This window comes from Hemicordylus capensis, chromosome 5 (assembly GCF_027244095.1).
Source record: "Hemicordylus capensis ecotype Gifberg chromosome 5, rHemCap1.1.pri, whole genome shotgun sequence".
NCBI lineage: Eukaryota > Metazoa > Chordata > Lepidosauria > Squamata > Cordylidae > Hemicordylus > Hemicordylus capensis.
The window spans coordinates 176,537,605-176,563,430 of NC_069661.1; the positions used below are offsets into that span (position 1 = coordinate 176,537,605).

At 41.6% G+C, this 25,826-nt stretch overlaps 1 protein-coding gene and 1 long non-coding RNA gene across 8 annotated transcripts in view; one reads left to right on the forward strand and one right to left on the reverse strand.

Annotated features, from left to right (window-relative positions):
• Window positions 1–25,826, forward strand: part of IMMP2L (inner mitochondrial membrane peptidase subunit 2) — a 753,382-nt gene that overhangs the window by 705,584 nt on the left and 21,972 nt on the right. Inside the window, exon 7 of one of the 6 annotated variants that reach the window (XM_053252303.1) lies at window positions 6,366–6,468. The exons of the other annotated variants lie outside the window; for them this stretch is intronic. The gene's annotated coding sequence lies outside the window, so the exon portion shown is untranslated. Of the gene's footprint in view, window positions 1–6,365; window positions 6,469–25,826 lie in introns of those variants that run through there. 6 annotated transcript variants of the gene reach the window in all.
• On the reverse strand, window positions 8,925–17,910 carry LOC128326122 (uncharacterized). 2 transcript variants are annotated; one of them, XR_008307855.1, is made up of 3 exons: window positions 17,467–17,910; window positions 12,323–14,649; window positions 8,925–10,425 (listed from the first exon to the last, which is right to left on the reverse strand). It is a non-coding gene; the product is annotated as an uncharacterized LOC128326122 (long non-coding RNA). The 2 variants fall into 2 exon arrangements; XR_008307854.1 differs by having other exon boundaries at window positions 12,323–17,910.

Below are 25,826 nucleotides of genomic sequence, written 5' to 3' on the forward strand. Positions count from 1 at the left end.
CCTGCTCTCTCTAGGCAGGTTGCTTCCCCGCGATGCCATTAGGTGGCTTATGAGTTGTATACACAGTATAAAATTAATTGATTAAATCAGACCCAATTAAAAATTAAAAACCTATCAGATTGTACATTTAAAAGCCTCTCTAAACACATTTATTAAAAACCCTAAGGAAGGGGACATGGTAAAACCCTTCTGGAAGGGCATTCTAGAGCTGAGAGACCACAGCGGAGAAGCCCTGCTAATTCCTGCCAAACGAATGTCTGGGCTGCGAGCAGGGCCCAAACTGATTAGCACAGGGCCCTGGCAAATTTGTATGGCTGAACTGGTCTGACAAGTACCTTGGTCCCAAGTTGTGTAACGCTTTAAAGGTGTCATAATTAGGGCTGTGTATGATCTGTACCTGAATTGAATCATCCCTGATTTGTTTTGGGTCGGTCCTGACTCAGGAGAAGCTGCAGATAGGCAGCACCCCCAAGAGTTCCCTGAGAACACCTAGGAAGAGGAAGAGAGGGAAGAAACCCAGCAGGATCCAGAGATCCCTTCATCAATAGACTTCCTAGAACATAACCCCAGTGAAGTAATTCCCTGAGGAGACTTGCACATCAGAATGCAAGGGACTCTCCATTGACCTCCCCCTGAGGGATTCTACCCCTTCACCTCCAGCAGAACCTAAGAGGCTCGAGCTGCAGCAATGGCAGAAGAGTGCCAGATTTGAAGCTTGGCAGCTGAACTACAAAAGGACTACTCAAGAGGAGGGGTATGCTCAGGAGGAGGACTTATAATACAAGCCAGCTTTGGGGGATTAGTTCTGGAAGGGCCCAGGAAGGCTCAGAGCTTCTACTTAAGCCTCACTCTCAGGGGAAGATACTGGTTCAATAGCTCATTTACTGAGTTCATCCTCTTGTCCTCCATCCCAGGCCTTCGCCATGCTTCCTAGACTCTTGCCTGGCTATGAGACCTATGCTGCCAGTGTGAGTACTCCCACCCTGCCCCTGTGGTAGCCCCACGTGGCGCACATTGTATTAATGTAATCTGATCTGCATGCTCATCCAAGATAGCTCCTGGATGGCCATAGTTTCAGTATTTCTAGAAATGGAATATCATCCCTTCCTAGTCGTGCCAGACAGTTCATTCTGTTCCTTAAGATTCAGATATTATGTTGCTTCCTCAGGCATATTAAGTAACTTGTCTAGAACTGGATCATATCCTAGAATAAGGGTACTTATTTGAAGTACTTATTCTAATTACTGAATGAAAATTCCCACAATTTAGCACTTAGTGACTCTCTAAATTAGTCAAAATTAGCGTGATATTCTCCATAATATTCACCATTCTCTGTTTTTTTCTTGTTATATATTGTTACCTGTTATGGCCCCCTAATAGTGCAGCAGGGAAGTAACTTGCCTAGGGAGCAAGAGGTTGCTGGTTCGAATCCCCACTGGTATGTTTCCCAGACTATGGTATATGATATAGGAAGATGCTGAAAGGCATCATCTCATACTGCACGGGAGATGGAAATGTTAAACCCTGCCTGTATTCTACCAAAGACAACCATGGGGCTCTGTGGTCGCCAGGAGTCGACACCAGCTTGACGGTACAACTTAAACTTTACTTGTCATGGGGAAATATTCTAATTTGTTTGTTATTTCTCTGTGTAAACCGCCCGGAGCCATTTTTGGAAGGGCGGTATAGAAATTGAATAAAATAATAATAATAATAATGCAGTTCCAAAAGACCTTGAAGAGCACCTCAACACCATAGGGGCCACAGAAATCACCATCAGCCAATTACAAAAAGCAGCTTTACTGGGAACAGCCTATCTTCTGCGACGATATCTATAACAATTGACAATAAAATTCTGGCATCCCAGGTCCTTGGGAAGGACTCGATGTCTGGATAAAACAAACCAGTCAATAACACCTGTCTGACTGTGTAAACAAGAAATAATAATAATATTTTTTTAAAAAAAAACTATTAATAAAATCATTAATAATTATGTGGTAAATATTTCAAGATATGATGGAAATAAATCCAAATAAGTATCAACTAGTGAAGCAATGGAACTAGTGTACAATGGAAGCTGTGGTAAACTTCCCTTCTGATGCTCCTTCTATTTGTCTCTTCCTCCTCGACTTCACAGGGCCCATTCACACAACCAGGAGGGTGGAATGGATGGAAGGCTCAAACTTGCCTTCTCCCACGACAATCAAAGAAATGCTTCTGAGAGTGTGGTTTGTACTCCCAGACAATACATGCAGAACCACACAGTGCAGAGCTCTGGAGGCTCGGACGAAGTGTCCCGGCCTCCAGATATCCCTCAATACACTACATCATGAGCATGGTGCATTGACAGGATACTTGTCAGATGGGCACTTGTTCTCTTAATCTAGGCTAAGAGCCGGGTTTAGGAGTGGGGTTAGACTGGGTGGGAGTACTGGGATCTGCATGGATCCCGAGCTAGGCTGCCTGTGACAACAGCCTCAGTGTCTTTGGTTTCACTGTCTTCCATGATAGTCCTGCCTTTCTTGATGCCATTCCATTTGTATGTGATCTCATTGTAAAGTGTTGCAAAAGTGGTTTGAATAATATTTGCTATATTCTGAGCCATTTATCAGAGCAGAAAATGTTCCATCTAACCACTTTTCCCAATGTAGGCCTGTGTTGCTCCTGTACTTGAATTATAACAGTCGGCTGCTAGCTTAGCTGCTTTGATATCATGAAAGGCTTGGCAAGCCTTGAGACACATAACTTACTGCTTATTGGCAACAGGTAAACCTTTTAATTATGAATTTCAAGCTCCATGAGCAGCCTACACCAAATTAAACTGAAGAAGTACGTGCTACGGACTTGTAGGTGCAAAGTGGCTGAGTGGTTTCAGAGCCTTTGAAAGGCATAAACTGAAAACACTTCATGAAAAGGGATAAGTATATAGACTTGACATTTATGTGGTAAAATAGCCATATGCCAAAGAATTCAGTATTTCTGTTTCACTGACTTTTGCAAGCAAACAGTTCTTGTGTAACATATTTTGAATGAATGTTCAAGTGAAATATTTGGTGGTAGTTGGCCCCTCATGCAGAGGTGCACCTAAGTAATTTTAGAGCCTGGACCTAAAAGTTTTTGGAGGAACACCCCCCCCCCCCACCCCCCCCAAAAATTAAGCATCATCATGCTCAGCTGGGTGACCACACCATCCAGGACAGACTAAAGAGGATTTGGGAGTTTCCAGGGATTGTGGAGACCCTGGACTTTCCCCCAGAACTCCAGGGATGAGCGCATCTGCCTTTGTGCCCTTTTGTTGTGAATTAGGTGATTTCCCCCCTTAGCACCGTAGCATTTGCAAAGAAAGAGCAGCAGCCATTTTAGAAGAAACAGTACTGAAGAAGCAGCCTCCCAGGGGAGCCAGCCCTTCCTTTATTTAACTCCACCTCCTCACATTAAACCTTTAACCCTGTAACTACTATACACTATTATGCCACAAGCACTGTAACAAAAGCTATAGTTAAACATAAAAGGTCAACACTTAGCAGAGATCTAAAGTCATAGAATAACATTATAATGCACATTAATATTTCACTGTTCCCAGTGAAAACACTGGGATGTTTGGGTTTGATTTTTTGTTTGTTTGTTTTTTGCTTTCTTTTTCACAATACTACTTCCAATTTTATTATATATGTTGTGATCAGCACTCTGGTTCCAGACACTATCATAAAAAATGAGAATACAGAAGAATAATCAAATGATGGCAGTAGATACACTGAATGTCCTTAGAAATAATTCCTTTGAGATAATCCAGTTTGCAAAAGCATATGTTCTGCGAACAGAGCCCACTGCCTCAGGGAGCAGTACATATAATCCAAGTCTGTCAGCAGTTTGCTAACATGCTGGTAAGAATACCAATAAGTATAAAGGAGAGTCAAAGTTCTCACTCTCCTCTAACACTGCATCCTCATCTCCATTGACTATACCATTATATGTTCTTCAGCATCTGCCTTTTGACAAAACAAGTATTCATATGACAATGTGGTGGATGGCAGAATATTATTCCAATGCATCTGGGATCTGGCAATGTTGTAAGCACCTTGCTCTATATCAAGCATCCCTTTGTTTCCTTCTCCTGTTTAAATATGGGAGTGAGAGATTTCACTTTTCAGTAGTTATGCAGGCAGGCTAATTTTCCTGTCAGTCAATCTGCCATTTCCCACTTATCAGAGGCACGGATAAGCATTCCTGGCTCCAGAATATTCTCATCACTTGGGATGCTATTTCTAACCAGGTTACACACGGAAGTGTTGTTTTTTCAAGCCAGAAGTCTGTCACATTCAGAGACCTGTATCTGAAATAGTTCACATGATTATGGACATAAGGCTGTTTGGCTGTTTACCTGGAGATGAAAGTACCAGTGTAAACCTGCCCTTAGAGATGTTTCTAACAGGAGCACACAAACCTTGATTAGCTTCGCTGATATCCACTCAAATCCAATTCCTTAATTTGAATCCAATTATATTGTTGACCATCATCATTCCTAACTGTGAATTTGACATTCACTGTGTCTGTTTGAGATATTTTCTTTTGTTTGCTTCAATATTTGCAGTGTTAATTTAATTGGGTGACCTCTAGTCATAGATTTATTCCATATTTCCATTTATCTAAATGTTTCATGATACTATATAATGTTGTATCCCCCCTTAGTCACTGTTCAAAGGTACAGGCCTAATATTTAACTGCTTGTTATGTGAAGGTTGTTCTAAATCTTTAATTGCTTGGATCGGCTTGTCATTTTTGTTTTATCTGTTAATGCATCATTGATATGCCATCACTGACAGTATAGCTAGTGTTTCATCCAGCTTTTAACAAAAAAGTTGCACTTTTGGCATTTAAAATAAATAAACTACATATGCCATTAAATTATGGCTGCATTTGCATGTAACATGGATCCGGAATTGCAGGGGCCATAGGTTGCCAAGCCATTATGTCCGAATGTGTGCAAATCCAATCCCATTTGTAAAGCAAACTGAGGTTGTGCTCTGCAGACTCCAATCTGAACCCGCAGTTTGTAGTGATTTTTTTCTGCTCACCATTAACCAGGGTTTGAGTCTGGGAGCATGATGTCTGAATGCAGCAGTAGAGACTACATTCAGTCTAACTGGAGCTGAGAGAGGAAGCTCCTCCCTCTCTCCAGCCATGATTAGCTGTGTGGGCTGTCCTTCAAGTGTGAAGGAAGCCCACACAGCCAGTTCCCTTCACTTCTGCAGTATTCCTGATTGCAGAGATCCCGCTTTCCATTTCTTTCAAATGCAGAGAGGAGAGCGAGGTGGGATTCCGCATTATGTGCAAATGCAGTCAATATGTGCTATTGTGCTCTCTGTCTTTGCATAAGACACGCAACGCCACCACTGCTGCTGCTATCTTTAGTAGAGCAATGTAATGAAGCAGTAACATGCTGCATGACTAGGTTCCAGAGGAGCCAATCTTACTAAGTATGGCTACTGTCTGTCAAGAATAAAGCATTATGGGATTTTTTTTAGCTGCTGACTGGGTGTTAGTGTTTGTTGTAGGTTCTGGAATTTTTCAGGTACATTCCAGTTATATTTCCAAAAATATGTTTCATTTCCAGAACAGCTATAGGGATTACACTTTGATGTATTCTAAGCATGATGATTTTTACCAGTCTTCACATATTCCTGAAAGTATGGGCTGTGACATCCAGGGTGGCCCCTAAATTAGTAATAACCATTTCAAAACCTAATGCTCTGTAAGGATATTATGCCCCCTCCCCGGAACTTAGCTCTTTCCCCCAGTACCAAATCTGTTGGAGTCTACTTGCTCTGTGACAGGAACTGGCAGAACACTGTCTGATATGACATCAGGGAACCTTCAGACAATTGGAACTGGACAATTGGGAAACCCCCTGCTGTCATCCATCAGAGATATGATGGCTCTGTCAGGCCCTTGCCGTTGCTCTTATTCAACATTCTCTTCACTTGTGACTGGGTAGGGTCAGGGGACAGGCTGTGTTGCTTTATCTTCCTGGTGTTGTGATGGGACTGCATGGCCACAGCTTCTTGATTGATAACCAGTTGGGAGACTTTCCCCATAAATTTTATGTCTCGAAGTCATACTAAGTACTGTAGGCCATAGATGTTTAGTGGTAGAAAGCAAAAAGCTGCAGAGGTTTTCTTTGGTTATAATTGCACATAGATATAGTTCAACAAGATCCAGTGTACTATAGTGACTGACACCTCTCCTCTAAACAACCTAGTTGGTCTCTTGATTTCTATAGAGTTGGTTTTCAGTTAACTGATGTACAAAGGATTGCAGCTTAAAACTGTAATAATGAATTACATGAATCTGCTTCTTCTTTGCAGAGCCATTGAACTGCCTTGTTACTTTCAGCCTGCGCTGCGCAATGCCATTTACCTGCATTCCCTCATGTGTCTAATGGATAAGCCTTGGTGGCAATACAAAGCAACTGTGATTGATTGCACTTGATAAATACAGATTAAGCTGCATTGGACAATCATGACTTTTTTGGCTTTACTGTGCACCTATGAGGGATAGAACATTTATTTTTAAAATGGAACACTGATTCTCAGGATTGTACAGACATCTTGATCATCCATCTATATTTTTAGATAATTGTCCCCAGTAGTTGCCGCCACTTGTGGAACATTTAATATTGCTCCAGAATGTCTCCCAATCTTCAGAAGCAGCTTTGAATGGGGAGCACAAAGGGTTGTGATAGGAATTGTGCTTGTAATGTTCCAATTAGAGTGAGGTCATTTGGCTCCCAGCGACCATGATTTTTTTTTTTAAAGAAACATTCAAGCAGTTTTAACTTAAATACAGACTTATAAGTAGGCAGGTAAAGATTGTCAAAGATGAAATATGACTTACGGAAAATCTACTGCTGTGCATGTATATGCTATCAAAAAAGGCTAGCTCAGAAAAGAGCTAGCACTGGAGGAGGAAATGGGATGGGCTTGATCTTGTTCACAAGATCTCTCTGTATGGGGGATGTCCTAAGGTCTACCCTTACATGAAATTGTTCTTAGAAACACAAGTATATTTGCTGCAAAGAATTTTAATTTGTTACTGAATGAAGAGAAATATCTATTTTGTGATTTGTAGTGTCTTTCAGTTATGTAATCTTGAAACAATTGACAACTTATGTTTTAAATGTAGACAATTCAATGCTGGACATCTGAAAAAGCCAGAAAAGAGAAACTATTTTTGCAGGTCAGAGGAGAAGAGCAGGGACAATAATAAAGAATGAAAACCTGTTAGAATTTTTTTTAATATAAATAAATAAATTGGTTCCAGTATTAAAGTAGGAAAAATATATATTTAAAATCTCCCTCCCAATCCTTCCAGTAACACTGCTGAATGTGACTTTCACCCCATACACATTTTCTGGAAAACAGAGTGCAGAAACCTTAAAGTCACCCTGCAGCTGTTCATGCAGGGGGAAAATATCCTGGTTTTGAAGTATGTAATTTCTGAAGATGATCAGAAGTAAGTTTAAAATGGAACAAGCTCATTGGTTCATGAGTTGCTACAGTGTGCCTGCTCTAGGAGAAAAGGCTGCTTTAAATCACTGTCAGATGCTTATTGTGCTTGCTTTCAGGGACGCTGTCAGCCTGGAGTTCCAACTTCAATGTAGAATAATATAACAGCAATAAATAATGCATAGGTTGCCCCCTCTTCAAAAAAGTTTCATATTCTTCTCAGTATATGATCTGTAATCTGGCTGGATTTTAAAGTAAAGAATAAACTGGATGGATAACCAAGATTCAACTCTGAATTCAGCTTTTTATTACTAAGGGATTTTCAGTGTATTTGCAGGATTATATGTATGCTGCAGGTTGACCCACAAGTGGTTCAGCATTACACCTGCATTTCCCATTGGCCCGCACTGCTGTGGACATCTAAGGCATGCCGTGATCTTGTGCAAAAGCACAATTTAGCAAATGCTTAAAGTCGCACACCCGCCAATGTAAACTGTAACTGTTTCCATTGTAAACTGTGCTACCAAAGTGCACATGTAAACTCAGTATTTGCACAATTGTGCTGTTATGCAAGACCACTGGTGGTGCCATAGGCTCACAGCAGCATGGACCAATGGGAATTGCAGGTGTAAACCTATGCAATATGTCAGCCCATATTTTAGCTAAACAAACCAATTCAAATGTGCATATTTCAACCTATTGTGTACATTTTTGCTCTTGTTTTCTCTGGGACAGAGGAAGAAGAAACTCTGCAGAACTTCTGGCCAGTCTTTCTTCCCAACAGCTGTCCCTCCTATTTATTGGCTGAAAGGTTACTAGTCATGTTTATACTCTTTCTAGCTTATACCTGTTGCCACCATGTCTAGAAAACTCTTTCCCCAAACTTTGAATACATTTTGTATTCTCCCTCTTTTTCTGTTTCCACTCCTCCCCCCCCCCGCCAATGCAGGCACAGTAGATACAAAACACTTGATTTGTATGATAACAAGCCAACCAAGAAGCAAGGAGATTGGAAGCCAGTGGCAGAAAACCAATCAGTAAGGGAAAAACAGGTCTCCAAAATGGTGCTTGAAACATTGAAACACTTCGGTCAATATGGGGTTGTTTTGTCCTAAGCTCAAAACAGGCCCTTTATTTAAAGGGTATTTTGTTTCGAGCTTGAAATACTCGAAATGGACCATTTCATGTCAAAACATTGTGCACATCCCCATCTATGAGGTGTCATTTGGTTTTGTGTACCATGTGGTGATGGTGTGTATCTGCATGTGGGAAGGTGCTTTGTACAGAACTTTCAAGGATAAAAGTTGTAGCATTGATATAATTTTGTGGCTGAAGTATAAATATCTGATATTTCACCGAACGCATTAATGAGAAGCTCACTTTAACATAAGCAATGGATAAAAGGGAAAGACTGAGGAACATGTTTCCATAATTTAATTGCTTATTTCTAGGTAGCCCACTTCCTTTTCTTCAGATAATTCCGTTCTATGTATACCCATACTTGTTATGGATACCATCATAATCTATGACTAACATGATTTCAAGGCCATTTGAAGCAAATCTTTTGTAATGTATTATATATGATGTCCTCGAGTACAACATGGATTTTTGAAAAAATCAGAATAAAATATTTTCCCTATTATTATTTAGGTTGCTCTTCTCAGATTTCTCTTTAGGCTGTTGTTTCATCTTATTGCCTAAAGGCTTCTTATACTTGTTTGAATATCTTTAAGATCTGTAGATGGGAAGCTTGAGGAGAAAATTAATGTGTGGACTTGGCAGAATTAGAATTAAGAAATAACAGAAAATAAATTCCTAATACATCTCAGAAAGGAAGCCATATTTTGGTCTAGATGTGTCTTTTTGTTTGTCTCTTAATATGCATCAAGTCATGTATTGCTGTTTAAAACATAAGTTATAATGTAGCTAATTTCCCTCTAAAATAGCTGTGAACAAACAAAATTGCTGTGTCATTTGATTACATCACATGTTTTCATATTGTTTTAAATATGCTTTGTTTGCTGCCTTGAAGACTTTTAATGAAAAGGAAGATAAGTATTTTAATAAGCAAATAAATAAATGTTCATGTGATTTGGAGGATTTTCACAAATAATAGGACTATTTGCATAATTCTATAATTAATTAGCCTAAAACGTTCAACTGAATGTCACAGTTACATTGATTTTATTCATATTATAAAATCAATGAGTCGTAATATATTCATCCAAAAATGATAACTACTGAATGATAACCACTTTCACTATCATGAGCAGTGAAAGTGTATGATGATAAAACAAAGCCATTTGCTTCATTTTATCATCACATAAACAACTTACATGCATGAATATTTGTACTTTTCCATTCTCCACTTATATTTCCCTATATCACTCTACTTACTTTTAAAATTTATATTCTGCTGTTTCATAGAACTCCATAAAGTAGCATACAGTACTAGAGGACTAGTACTAATTCTAGAATTAGTTGTGTACAGTTCTAGAGAACATACTATGATGTATAGGACAATCCTTCATTATTATATTTCAGTGACTATATCAGATTCACTGAGTGATGATAACATTTTTTTTAAAACCCTGTATTGGGAGGTTTGTTTGAACATTATATTTTATGTGCAGTTGTACTGAATGTCCAATATTTCCAGGTAGACCAAATTTTATGTATCAGAATACTTCAAGATTTAGGGAAACTATCCCACTAATTCATATCAGCAACTTTGTTTTTCTGACATACATTTCGTGCCATATTTCAAAACCTGTTGGATTTCCCCTCTCAGGCATCTGTACAAGTCACAGAGCATAGCACCATGATACATATCTGGAGTAATAAGTCCTTAATTCATTCCATCTGTCAACTTCAAGTTTACACTTTTCTGTTCAAGTGATGAATAAGAGTCTGATGTGAGCTGAAAGAAAGGAATAGAGCCCTGATAAAACAGTAATTTTTCTTAGATCTTCTCTTTGATGTAAGTGATTGTGTAAATAACAGCCAAGTTGACATGTCAGAGGTCTTTAGAGGTCAGGGTCCAATCCCAAATTGTCCAAGATAGCAAATACCCACATCTCAAAGTACATGGAATTTAGAGCTTGAGGAAGAGTTGGTCCAAGAGCAATGGGAATGGCTCTTTGAAAATAATAGGTTGATGAGTATATCATTGAAGGAGAGCTCCTTAAAGGTTTAATTCCATTGGTATTTGACTCCAGTTAGTCTAAAACATATTTATAATCTGAACCAAAGTCAATGCTGGAAGTGTAAGTTAGGAGATATCTGTTACTCATCAACCTATTATTTTCAAAGAGCCATTCCCATTGCTCTTGGACCAACTCTTCCTCAAGCTCTAAATTCCATTTTGTAACATAATTAACAGGCTTATCCTTCAGCTCTTGTAACAACCTGTACCATTCCCCTATTTGACCTTTCTAGCAAGGGAAATTTTTTGTTCTGCCTGTGTAAAATCTCTTAAAGGCCAAAATTGTTGTATTAGTTTTGTTACAACACTATGTAACTGAAGAAAATGAAGTCTACAAGGCTTAACTCCTACCATTTCCCCCCTTATTTGTTCATATGAGATTGGAATTCCGTTTTCCCACTAATCTTTTATTTCAACTAAACCTAAATTCTCCCAGGTTTATATGTCCCCTAACATTTCCAAATCTGAAGCTTCTGGATTATAAAAGAAGTTATGCAGAAGAGACATTCCTCTGCTTACTTTATTTCTTACTGAGTATCTAATTTCCAGTACTACTAGTAGTAATTATTGGGGATACCTCTGATCTTTTCTTCTTTTGATTCCAGAGCACTTTTTAAACTGATCTTGTTATCTTCCTGCTCTGCTTTAATTAATTTCTCCTCCTAATACCAGTCTGATATAGTAGCTAACTGGGCTGCATTATAGTATATTCCTATATTCAGTAAACCTGCTCCTCCTTTGATAACAACTTCTTCTTCTTCTTCTTCTTCTTCTTCTTCTTCTTCTTCTTCTTCTTCTTCTTCTATTTGATTTGTATATCACCCTTCCAAAATGGCTCAGGGCGGTTGTATTTACGAACCCTACGTGGTTTATTCATCCAGACACAGTCTATAATCAATTTTTGCCAATTTCTGAAAATAGACTGTTCACCCTTCAGGGAGATATTTGCAAACAAAAATAATATCCTAGAAAGGATGTTCATTTTTATTACTGCTATCCTACCCATCATGGAAATATGAAGATTCTGCCAATGTTTCAAATTATTCTTTATCTCCAGCCATAATTGCCGATGGTTATATTCACTTATATTACTCAAGTTGTTTTGCACCTAGATACCTAAATACCTTATGGAAATAAGATATTTACTCTAGCACTGCCTCTGCCGCAAGCCCAACTTTCAACCCCAGCCCTTAACCAAGGTTAGAAGGCACAAGTGGCTATCTACAAAAGGTGTGGGGCGTTGGGTGATGGTCTGTATTTATGCTGTCTATGCCACATACACAGTGCTATAGCACTGTAGCACACACACACACAGCAGCTATAAAAATTAAAAACTCAAAATAAGAAGCAGGCTTTATTTCGGAGGGAGGCATGTTTATGGGGCTGAATGAACAAGCAGCAATGTTGGTCTGAGTCTATGGGAAGAGGGAAGGGAATTAGTCTATGGCCTCTCTAAGTTACCCTCCCAAATCTCCTGACAGCCCGAGTACTTACCTAGATTTCCTCCCCCAAACGAAGCCCTATTTAAAATACACCAGAAGATATCTTAAAAAACCAGGGTAGGTGTGTTCACGCGCATGTGTGGGTTAAAAAAAAGGGGTGGCTTACCCACCTGAAATCTTCTTTTGGTGTCTTCAGCTGAAGTCTGACAAGGAGCTGCAAGCAATAAGGCCAAGAAGCAGACACTGGCACTTGACAGCTGGGGGGGAGGGGAGCTGAGCGCCATGGACAGGCACCCAGTCACCCCAAACAATGAGAAAATAAAAGTTGGAGGGCAGCCAGATGATAAAGGGGGAGCACAGCACCAAGTTAAGTCACTAGGTGCTGGTACTATTTAAAATAAAACAGCAGTTGTGTCCTCTCTCCCCTCGAGTTCAGGGGCTTCCATGCCCCAGAAGGGCCCCCTCAGACCATCCAGGCTCCTAGCATCTCACAAAGTCTCACCAACAGCTGGGATGATCTCCCAGTCGCCCTGTAGAGGCCATTTCAGAAGGCCACAGGCAGGTGAGTTGTCAGCACCACCATCGCCTGGCATGAGCCGTGTCATGATGGGCCTCCATCTGCCACAGGCAGCCACCCGCTTCTCCCAGCCTTCTGCCTCCATCCCCACGGTTCCGCCACACACAAAGGAAGGGTGAGGAAGGGGCATATAGGCACAGGCTCTGTCTTTCCAGCAGTCCACAAAAAGACCTGGCTGGCACAGCAGGAATCAGGACAAGAGCCCTAAGCTGCTCAGAGTCAGTGATTTTTTCACAGTGATTTCAAAAATCCTTTCTGAGCAGGCAGGCAGCAGCAGGCAGGATCCCACACAGCAGGCAGCAGCAGTCTGATCCTATGTAGCAGGCAGGCTGGCAGGCAGCAATGCAGTATATTTCAAGAGGAGTCCTCCTCTTCCCAAAGGTAGAAAAGGCAATGCCAGGCTGCCTCTGAGAGTCCCCTTATATTCATTTTGAAATTTCTTCCTTCTATCACCCCTGTTCCTCATCCCTCCCTCCAGCCAATGGGGGCACAGCTGTCCATGCCAACCATAGATTTGAAACATAACTAGCCAATGAAGAATCAAGGAGTTATCCAGCCAATCGGTAGTCAGTGCCAAAAAACCAATCAGAAGCAGTACAACGGGCAAACAAAATGGTGCTTTGAATCAACACATCTATTTAATTAAATCATGGCCAATTCAATTAGACTTCTAGAATCACCATTGAGACCAAGGGTGATTCAATTTGAGGTCAAAATGATCAAATCTGTCCGGTTCGATTCAAATTTATTTGTCCTCAGATTTCAGTGCACATCCCTACTAAATTTTGTTACTTCATCGAACATAACAAATGTTCGGGTGGGTTTTTTGGGGTTTTTTTGATATCACAAATTAGATGGTGTACTAGATGAACCATTGTTATAATCATTATATGCTTCATGTCTTGTGGCAGAATAAGATAACTGTCAGTATCCTTCGGCATAGCTCTCATAGGCTGATGTTAATTGATTTAAGTTTATATGGATTTAAGCAAGGCTATGGAGGCAAGGATTGGGGAAGTCGCCTCTTGACCGACTACTGCTACTACTACTACTGCTGCTGAAGAAGAACCTGTAGCAAATATTAGTTTGGCAGCTATGCATTCTCCTGTTATAGAGCTGGAGTGATATGGTAAGCTAAATGGCTTGGAAGCATGGAAGCTTCCTTTAAGACCAGATAAAAGCGGATAAAAATAGTCTGTTTTGTATTAATGTTATCACCAAAAATTCTAAGCCACTTGGCAAAGATGCTGTATTTTCATATTAAAAATATAAGCATTATTAATAATCTTATATCCTTGTATTTTCCTATGTGGATATAGAGTATCTCTGCCAACATTTTTATAACTTCCTATGATTTTATGTATGTGTGTATATATAGATTTAATTCAATAGTACTGTTAGGAGTAGTAATGTTAGCCTTTTCCCTTAAAAAAAAAATTGACACGATTCTGTAGCTCTATAAATGAATGTTATGGGCACTAAGCCTGAGACATTTCATTTCTGTTTAGTTACCTTTCCTTTAACAGCAACCAGCCTCAATTGAAAGGGGAAAAAATATTTATTAGGTTCTGTATAATAACTTGAAAATAAAAATAAAATGTCCTTGTTTAACAGTGCTTTATAAAATGCCTGGCACACTGCTTTATGTATTATCAAGCTACTGCTTCTTGCCTAGAGCAAAATTAATATGAAATGTAGCATTCTAACTTCTAGGCTCTAAGAAAATATGTTCATGATGTTTATTAAAGGAACTAGGGCTTAACTCTTTTCTACTTTCCTAGCACTAGGCCTGGCTCTAACCATTACCTTTAAACGTTAATACAGTGATCTTGCTCATGGCCATTAATTTTAGTGAGATTCATGTAGTCATAGCCACATGAGCAGAACTGGTTGGACATCACATACTGCATGACTGCAAGCCTTAGGAAAAAGAATAGTTGTAAGTAAAATGTAAAAGTAATGAAATTAATATGCATAGCTGTATTATTCGACAAATGTTTATTGGTAAGAAAGAAAGTTCCAGCAATTTTACTCTCTTAGGGCATAGAATGTTTTCCTCCATTAAACCGTATTTTTGCGATTAAGAATAAAAGTAAATATGTTTTTAAAAAACCAACTGTGATACAGTTAACTTGGGCAAAGTGAGCCACAGTATGCAAGAGTATGCTTCAGACTATGGGATCTGTTTTGTGTTTCTCTGCCCCCCTAACCCCATAGCCACTATTTTGCACCTGGTTTCAGCTGGTGGACCTTGATGTACTATTAAAAGACAGACCAACTAGTACTAGGGCCTTTTCTGTGGCTGCCCCTCGCTTGTGGAATGGGCTCCACATGATGGACTGTGGCCTTCGTGGGAGCCTTAAAGGGAGCCAGCATGGTGTAGTGGTTAGAGTGCTGGACTAGGACCGGGGAGACCCGAGTTCAAATCTTCATTCAGCCATGAAACTAGCTGGGTGACTCTGGGCCAGTCACTTCTCTGTCAGCCTAACCTACTTCACAGGGTTGTTGTGAGGAGAAACTTAAGTATGTAGTACACTGCTCTGGACTCCTTGGAGGAAGAGCGGGATATAATATATATATTTTTAAAAAATCTCTTCAGGTTGGCTTTTAATATCATCTTGATTTAACTTTAGTTTTAATAAGATTTAATCTGGTTTAAATGTTTCTTGATTTTAAATGTTTTGTTTTATTCTGTGTTTTTGATTTTAATGTAAACTGCCCTGAGCCACTTCAGGCAGGGCAGTGAATAAATTGAATGAATGACTAAATTTTAGTATCAGAACTGTGCTCCCAATCCTTTCACACAAAAGTCTACTACTGGCTTTTACCCAGGCTTTCAGCAGCTTAATTAAATGGAGGAGGGAGCACTTGGGAGCTGGAAACCCTTGCTGACCTACCACAAATCACCTAGTGATCTATTAACACTGTAAAAATCTCGTTGATCATGGGTGTTTCATTCCTCACTCACTACCACGAGTAACGAAACCGTAACAAGGCATTATGCCTACGGGGAAATGGGGGTTAGGTTCCGTAATGGGGGGAAATGGTTTTTTAAAATGCATTTTTTTAAAATGCTAAAAACAGTGGAAAAACCATGAAAATAATGTAAACTGTTTACTGTAACATGCTCCCATGTACCCAGGAATGCCGCCACACCCACGAAATGCCCCCCCAAACCACGAAAAATCATGGGGGAAGGTTGTGTGTGTGTTTTTTTTTTAAAGAGCCACAAAATGGCTCCTCCTCACAAAATGGCGGTGGGAAGTTACCTCTGCATTTACTTCTGGCCCTCTAGGAACTGTGGATACGTGGATTTAACCCCTTTGTATCTATGGATAATGAAAACGGGTGTCAATTAGACACCTGTGAATAAGTGGAACTGCAAATAACAAGGTTCTACTGTATATCCCAATCTACTTTCTGTCTGTTGCTACTCTGGAATACAATGCAGGGAGAATGTTGCTGATCAGTTTCTCCAGCCTCAGGGCCCTCATAATTGCCCACTGATGATTCTTGAGTCCATTTCTGTGCTCATAGCCTTTATGTGGTCACAGCAGAGCAGTTCTCTAAGGTTTCTGGTGGACCAATTGCTGTGGGGCCCCCAAATCTGTAGAAAGCATTTATTTATTTATTTATTTTATTTACTTACTTACTTTATTGATTTAATTTGATTTATATATACAGCAAATAAAAACAATTAAAATCCATTAACAGGCTAAATCAAAGAATTAAAATCATTTAAACATTAACATTAAAAATCTAAAATATAAATCTAAGTAAAAGCCTGGGTGAAAAAATGTGTCTTCAGCAGCTTTTTAAAAGTTGCCAGAGATTGAAAGACTCTTATTCCAAAGTCAAGGGGCAGCAACAGAGATGGCCCGTTTCCAAGTAGCTGCCAAACGTGTTGGCGTCAACTGCAGGTGAACCTCTTTAAATTATCTCAACAGGCAGTGAGGCTCATGGTGAAGAAGATGTTCTCCTAAATACCCAGGGCCTAAGCTGTTTAGTGCTTTATAGGTAATAACCAGCAACTTGTATTTTGCCCAGAAACGTATTGGCAGCCAGTGTAGTTCTTTAATTGATTGATTCAAGGCTTGACTCCAGTCTAAGGTCAAACTAGTTGGAATACTTTCTAGGGATGTTCAAACGGTTCAAAACCAGTCTGAAGTTGAACTGGTTTGGTTTGAAGGCTTGGGGCCGAGCTTGACACCGTACTGAACCCCCTCCGGCCCGTTCGGGAGGTTTGCGAACAATGTTTTTAAAAAAAGATTAAACTCACCCTCTTCTGGGGGGGGGGTTCTGAGGCGGCGGAGGTCCGTGGAGGTTCCCCCTCCCCCCACCAACCTTCCCACCATCAAAAATGGCTCTGTTTGACCATTCTTCACCAACCCAGGCCACACAGAGGCCTATTGTGCAGGTGTGGAGGCCTCCAAAATGGCCACCACATAGGGTAAAGGCCTGAATGGGCCAAAGAACAGCTGAATGAGGCCATTTTTTTATGGCCATCAGGGGGAGGGGAACCTCCACAGACTGCTCACCCGCTGCCTTGGAGACCCCCTCCTGATGGGGTAAGATTTTTAAAAACTGGTTTGTGACACACACACCCGGGAGGTTCAAGGGGGTGACAGACCGAACAGGCCCGGTCTGGTTTGTGTCCAGTTCAGACTTGAACCGAATCAGACTAGCCGGTTCCATGCCCTAATACTTTCTTTTGAATCATTACTGAATGTCTCATACTTGCAGTCAGGTTGGAATGGGTCCTGGACAAAAAATGAAGATGGATCCTGCTCCCCGCATCTTCTTCACTGAGGCACAAAGTAGAGCAAAGAGCAAGCTGTCATCCATCAGATTCTGGGGACCCAGGAACATTTGTCTCTCCCCACCTGCTGCCATTCAATTGCAGAACTGACCAGCTGTTGTGGCTGTGTAGCTTGAGAGAGTACATTATTACCAAACGTAGACAAAACATGAAAATGGGCCTGCCCCATAAAGATGTGCCAGTGCCTATCAATATGGTCCTTTCTAGTGGGAGGCCAAGTGCAATCTATATATATATATTTCTCCTAGGTGTGCCTGGGGAAAATGCATCCCGGCAGCCCAGCTGATTGGCTGGCACACCCAGGAGGAGGAGAATTGGCCGGCCCACGCTGGCGGGTCTGGCCTGGCCTGGCGACCGGTGGTGGCCGCAGACTCTAGTGAGCGAGAGAGGAAGGTGGGGGGGGAGACAGAGCAAGCGAGAGAGGCGCGCGGGGGAGAGACAGCGCGAGCGAGAGAGGCGCGCGGGGGAGAGACAGCGCGAGCGAGAGAGGCGCGCGGGGGAGAGACAGCGCGAGCGAGAGAGGCGCGCGGGGGAGAGACAGCGCGAGCGAGAGAGGCGCGCGGGGGAGAGACAGCGCGAGCGAGAGAGGCGCGCGGGGGAGAGACAGCGCGAGCGAGAGAGGCGCGCGGGGGAGAGACAGCGCGAGCGAGAGAGGCGCGCGGGGGAGAGACAGCGCGAGCGAGAGAGGCGCGCGGGGGAGAGACAGCGCGAGCGAGAGAGGCGCGCGGGGGAGAGACAGCGCGAGCGAGAGAGGCGCGCGGGGGAGAGACAGCGCGAGCGAGAGAGGCGCGGGGGGAGAGACAGCGCGAGCGAGAGAGGCGCGCGGGGGAGAGACAGCGCGAGCGAGAGAGGCGCGCGGGGGAGAGACAGCGCAAGCGAGAGAGGAGCGTGGGGGAGAGACAGCGTGAGCGAGAGAGGCGCGCAGGGGAGAGAGCACGAGCGAGAGAGGCGTGGGGGGGGGACAGAGCAAGTGAGAGAGCTGTGGGAGGACCAGCCAAACAAATTCTCCCAACTAACCCCCAAAAGGAAGTAAACTACCGCACAGATGCTCTGTGCGGGTTCAGCTAGTATGTTTAATTATACATAACCTTCTATGTGATTTGGCCTCTAGTTACATTAACTTGAAGAGCAAGCCCATATTTTATGGATCTTATATGCTCAAGTAATACATCAAATCTTTGCAATGCACACACAAGCGTACAAACGTATATTTACGTGTGTACACAACCTACACACACAACCCACACAGCTTCCAAGTAACATGCATAGTTGATGTGGGATCAACACAAGTTTTGCAATCTACAGGACAAGCTTCAGCCTATTCATAAAAATTAGGGAAGGCACTTTCTCTAGAGGCACGCCACAGATTTTTCATTGTGAGCTGTAACACCCAGTCAGCTGCCAAACAGTCATGCCTGAGTAGCGTCTAGCAGAGTTTAAATCACAGCAGCAAAGGTGCAAATATTCAGTGTCATTGCAGCCTAAAGAACTGGGAATGAGTGGTGTGTGTATGTTTTCCCACAACCTGGACTGCCACTCAAAAGTAATTCTTAGGAAGTGAGGAAGGTCATTCTAATTCCCAGTGTCTGTGATCCTGGCAGGCCAGGTTTATGAGTGTCAGAGCTGAGCATCAAGCCTGGGAAGAGAGCTAAGTTGTATTCTGCTATATTAACACAAATGCTTGCCCCAGTTAGTGCCCAGATGACCATGGGAAGCAGCAGCACTAGCTCCAAGGCATAATCAGTTGAGACACTCAACAAGGTCAAAGCTCCACTTTTCAGGGGTACCTAATTAGTTGTCGAGGCAACCATATAGTAAACTTTTTCCTAGGCCCAGGGCAATATGTGTACTCTTGGTTTGTTTCCCAGGAAACCCCATACTGTGTAGCTTTGGAATGCCCTTTACCTTAATGAACTGTTTGTTTTTATTACATTGCAGTTTCTTTCAAAATCCTTAGTATGAAGTCTCTAAAGTACTCAGGGCTTGAAGGAACCATGACATCCACACGTACTCTTGGCAATTGGCTCTAAAAATAATGGAATATGCAGTAACTAACTTGAGGGGCATAAGAAAGTGGAAGTTCTGGTCATGCAAAAGCATCACACTTAGGGATGGTTTGTATAATGTAGCTGCCAGTCCTAAACATGTGGGGGAGTAGTGGGAACACATCGCCCCACAGTTGACACCATCCCACCACTGCCCGAGTTCAGGGAATGGTTCAGATCAAGTGCCATGCCAGACAAATGTGGACACCCACAAGCCTCCCCCACAGGGCTGAGAGAGTCAGTCAGAGTATCATCAAAATCAGCCCCTGTATCAACTACATGTTACTTTAAATGCATGTAATGTTAAACTGACAAGCCTTTTTGAACAGGAAAAGCCACTTTGACAGGAGAGGATTTGGAATGATGAAGTGTGTGTCCTCCACATATGTGTGCTATGCATTTGCCCCATCTCTCTGTACCCAGTTTCTTGTTTCCAAAATGGCTCTTCCTGTTAAAAAGTGAAGCACATAGATCTGCACTATGTTCATGTTTTGATTTTCAGATTGCAGGAGAAGCAAACATTAATCATTTACAACAGTGTCTTTTCTCTTTTGGATTTGCTGTTTTTAGCCTACTTTCCAGTAGGCTTATGAGATTACCCGGCATTATGTGTTTCCATGTGTGTGCTCCCCCCACCCATCAACTTCGCAGTGCCTGAACTAATATGAACCAAACCAAGCACAGTTGTAGGGACACATAGGGAGACCTCAATGGCATAGTTTGTGATGATGTCATTCACACCAATTCAAGGTGGCAGATGCATGAACATTTGAGACGCACATGGGCTAACTTCTGGACTTTCTAACCAATTTGAACCAAATGAGGTACAGTTGTAGTGAGTGACACAAAAGAACACCTCAGTGGCATAGTTTGTGATGCTGTCATCCACCCCAATTCAAGATGGCAGATGCATAAACTTTGAGGCATAATTGGGCTAATTTGTGAACCACCTAACTGATTTGAACCAAATTTGCTACAGCTGTAGGGGCACATTGGGAAACCTCAGTGCCATAGTTTGTGATGATGTCATCCACCCCGATCCAGGATGGCAGACGTGTGAACTTTTGAGGCATAAGCGGGCTAATTTGTGGACTCTGTAACTGATTTGAACCAAATTAGGTACAGTCGTAGTGAGTGACACACAGGGACACCTCAATGGTGTAGTTTGTAATGATGACATCCACCCCGATCCATGATGGCAGACATGTGAACACTTGAGGTGCAAAAGATCTAACTTGTGGACCTCAATTTGAACCAAATTTAGAACAGTTGTAGAGATCCTACTAGAACAACTTGCTCAAATTAATGTTGTCATCAGCTTCTTTAACTGTGCTGTTCTCCTCCCCCTCCCTCGTTTCTCCTGCAACAGTTTTCTTTTCCTTCTCTCTCTCTCTCTCTCTTTCTCTCTCTCTTTTCTCACAAACAGCCTAACCCAGGCTAGGGAAGCCTATGAGATCTGCTGGGATCAGGCCTGATCCCAGTGGGACAGTGTTGCCTAGCCCAACTTTTTAGCCCAGCCCATATTCAGGGTTAAGGGAGAAAGTGCTCCCTTGACCCAAGCTTCCTGATCATGTGACTCCTTGGATTGTGTTCAGCTCAAGGAGACACAGAGACTGAGCACCTAGAGCACTCGTGCCCTGGAGGCATTCCCCAATGCATGTTGGGCGGGGTAGTGTAGGATTCCTGGAGGATGAGATGCATAATCCCTGTTCTCTGGAGATGGATCATGTGGGAGCACAGATGGCATTCCCAGCAACATTTCATCAAACATCTGGGGGGAAGGTGAGTGAAGCAAAGCCTATTTCCCGCCCGCCCCCACACACACTCCTTGGCACACATCTGAAATGTTCCTTTCCGCACAATTTAAATATTACTACTTACTTACATTATGTAGTAATGGGTGCTTCAGATGTGCATCAAGAAAGCATGCTGGGCCTAAGACTTGCATGATGTGCACTCACAAGCCTGGTCACACATTTGGTGGTGATGGTTGTACAGTATCATCCAAACCACCACCCGCATCTTTTGCTTAAATACATCTGTCTCTGAGTCTGTACTCTTCGGTGTCTTTTAGCATAGCAATATATTATCAGAAAGATTTAGCTGCTACTGAAATCAGCCTTGTACTGCTATCAGCCCTGCCACTCATAACATATAGTTCAATTTCTCTCATGTGCTGACATCTTTATGCTGTGTCTGCCACTGAAGGAGTGGAGATGTTTTCAGCATGATGATGTCAAGTCATGAGTTAAGTTAAACTGCACATTATGTTGATGGGTGGGCAGGGGTAATTACATTTTCAGTATTGGCTTTACATTCTCTGAAGTACTCATCCTGTCTCTGGTGGTGCTTGATATTAGCTTTCTGTTGGTAGGAAATGTTATGTATGGAGGACCATCCAGTCTCCTCCATGCAGTTACCTCTGTGAGAAGAGTAGTTTTGTAGGCTGTAGGTCCTGCCTTTGGTGTTCTACTTGCTTGGTTAAGTCTTAGATTTTGTCCATTAGCCAATCTATAAATGAGTTAAGGTTTGCTTTGGAATAGTAAAGAACACAATTTTACTCAATTATAAGCATTTTCTACCAGCTGGTACAACTAAAATGTTTTAAACAAGAGCAAGATCAAATTATATTAATGACTTTGGCGCCAATCTTGGCACCCAGCTGGTGTCTTTGTATGCACTGCGGCCTGAAATTCCTGCTGTGCCAGCCCAGTACGAAGTTTTTTGTTTGTTTGTTTGTTTGTTTGTTCTGTCTTGACACAAGAACTGATGTGGTGTTTTCTAAGCATGTATTTGTCATTGTGGAAGTCTCAGATAAAGCCATGATCTTTCTAGGTAGAGACAATTAATGACAACAAAGTGTATATATTCACATTCTATTTGAGGTGCTTGCTGTGACTAATAATGCATTTAGTGTTAAATGGAATTTTTAAGGCCAAGTTACCTGTAAACAATTTTCTTTTTCTTCTTGTCCTGAGATTTATTTTTTAATATTAGGTATTCTGACATGTGGCAAAGACAACTCTGCTCAGTGCCTCTTGAGCACTTCTCTGGTGTCAGTGATGGGTGGACTGAGCTCTATTGCTGACTTACGCAGTTTCCTGAGCAATCCCCCTCCCCCAATCGCATGTCTAGCTTTAGCAAATGTGCTGTTTAGACTGTGTCTCCTTCATTATATTTGACTTCCTCCGGGGAGTTTGACTTTACTATTTGCAGACTTCCTTATTCCCGGTATTGTCATGTAGTATAATGGTATTTAATGAATTGGGTTTGGAAACAGATTGTATTCAAGTCAAGGTCACTGCGATTTCAAAACTCTCATAACCTTGCCTCGCTGATCCACCCAAGGGTGTTATCATTTTCTTTTAATGCTGCAATGAAAAAGGAGGATTTGAACAAATACTTTTGCTGAAGGAAATAAAAATACTAGCTTCATCTGAGATATCCTTGACAACTGTATATTGCACTTTATCTTAATTGGCAATATCTAATGGAAACTGACATATTTGAATTCAGAACCTAGTCCTGTGAAAAGTGGACTTGTTTACAATTTTAATTTGCAACCAAACACATTGCACTTATTGGGATCTTTGTATGGAAGCTGGTTTCTGTTTGCATGTATAAATATAACACACTACTCAAGTCAGATTAATTGAGCTACTTCATTTAGGAGTGATTCACTCACTCCTGAATGTACACACCTGCCTTCTTATAACTTGGTTTTTCCATTTTCGATGGCTCACACCTTTATATGTACTTTATATACTGATAAGTATTATGTTTGGGATGATATGGAAGTTCTGTATGTGTTTGCTATATGATGTCTCACTTACACATACATGCAAATAGAAATGCCACAGAACTACCTGATCCTGCAGTTGTGTGATGAGTCCATGGTTAAAATATCCAAAATAACACTGGTGCAAATAAATCTGTCAATTATTCTGAGACTAATTCATAAAGTTCATATATTAGTATCGTATCATATCGTATTGTATCGTATCATTATGTATTCTTTATGGCACTAATTAAATAGTCCAGTTATGATCTTGAATACTTTGGTTCAGATGAGACTTATCCATTCCTTTCATGTGTGTCATGGTAGCATCCATGTGGCTAGTATAAAGTATATTTGTGTGTTTTCTGACAAAATATTACACAGCATAGAGTTGCATATGAGTGCTTTAAAGTTGAAAAATTCTAAATCTTGTTCTGCTAATACTTTCTTTCCAAGCCTTGGCAAGTACACATACAGTTAACAATTCAGAAAAGATCGGTATACAAAATCTCCACATAAACTAAGTGACATTTGTGCATCTCTCTGTTCTCCTTAAGGCTTTCATGTTTCCCTGATAAGATGTGGCAGGCTGTGGTATTGCTAGTGTTGTAGCCAGTGGAAATAATAGCCCTCATCATAAACAATATGTGACACCACAGTGAAGTCCTCTTGTGAGCTTATCTTAGAGTAGTGGTGCTATTAAGTGTACTTCATACCTCTGTCCTTATGGTTAGTGCCGGAATGTTTGACAAGATACATTTTAAATGTTCTATAAATCTAGTTTAATTTATCTTTAAAATAAAATTACATTTTAAAAGAATTGAATGCAGTAGAGGTTCTGTATTGTGTGCCTTAGAGCAGGATAAAGAAGTCTAGTTTTCACTACACTTCTTATTCATGTGACTTGCTACTGACCCATTACCTGTTAGGGCACTTTTGTCATTCCCTATCCCCAAAGAATTGTGAGAACTATTGTTTTATGAGGAGGTCTAGATCTATAACAGAAAATTCTTAACATTACAGTTCCCAGGTTTCTTTGATGAGCACAACACTTGAATAAGCATAAATCTGTGTAAAGATATAGTATAGCTACATCCTGCTCAAAAGCCTTAAGCACAGGGTCTTAGATCATAATGCTATGACTAATTAAGTCAAACTCAATTATATCTTCTGAATTCTGGATACTCAGAGGTGAGTTCTCAGATAGCAGCTGCATTTGTTGACAACATAGCAATTGCTCCTTTATGCTGCTGAGATAAGTGAAAGTCTGTATTTTGCCCATCATAGAAAGGCCTAGATCCTCATAGTAATTTTCACCAGTCAGGTGAGATATAGACATATCTTATAGGGATGTGCAAACTGGCTCCAAGTTGAGCCAGTTTACCATTGAACTGGGCCCACTAGAGGACTCACCTTTGAGTAGGACTGGACCCAGTTCAGTTTGAGGTGGAACTGAACCCCCCAGGCCAGCTCGGAGCCGTTCGGGGTTCTAATGTTAATCTTTTTTAAAAGGACTGACTGCTGGGTCTAGGGGTGCTGCCATGGGGGGGGGGTCTCTGTCGTCTCACCCTCCTCCCACCAGCCTCCCCTGCTCTTGCTATTCACGACTCAAATCAGCTCCACTAAATTATGTTGCAGATGTAATGACACTAGTGAAGAAATATTGGCCATCTTCACTAGTGCCACCACTATAGTCATTTAGAGAAGATGCATGCTATAATTACAGAAGCCCATGTGTTTAATGATGGAAGCAATTGCCAGTGGTCAAAGTCAACCTCTTATTGGCCACCATGATCTGCTGCACTTCAGTGAGATCATGACACTTCTGTCAAAAAGCGTAGTGGGTGCATTCTGAAATCCAGTTTGTTCCATAAGTATTTGAGGACAGACTTAGCTAACCAACTTACAAGTCCACACAGAGGAGTGGGTACCAGTCTTCCACCCTTCCAGGCCAATGTACAGAATTGCCTCAGACATGTATGCCATTACATGTATTGTACCACTTATTACTTGGGCTTAACTATCATTATTATGTGATGTCCTGAAGAGCTGGGCTTGGCAGGCACATAGAAATGCCACAGAACACTAAGCTTGGACTACCTCCAACTCAGCATGTTTGCCCATAGGGCAAGAACATCACTCTCTCCTGAACTGCCACGCCCTCAATCTCAGATAGCGAGGAGGAAGGGGAAGCTGACAGCCTTTCAGCTGATGCAGGGGTGCCTGAGGGGCAGAGCCCAGCTGTCAGTTCCCAAGAGACAGCTGAGGAAGGTCCGGCTGATGTTTCAGAGCAGGCACAGCAGTCAGAGCAGGCACAGCAGTCTGAGGCAGCAGAGACAGCGACGGACAGACTAGAAGATGAGCTGTGCAGGCAACCTCCACTGACTCCACAGCAACGATGTGTCACAAGGCGGAGAGCACAGCTGGAAACTATCAGGAAGAGTAAACACCTCTT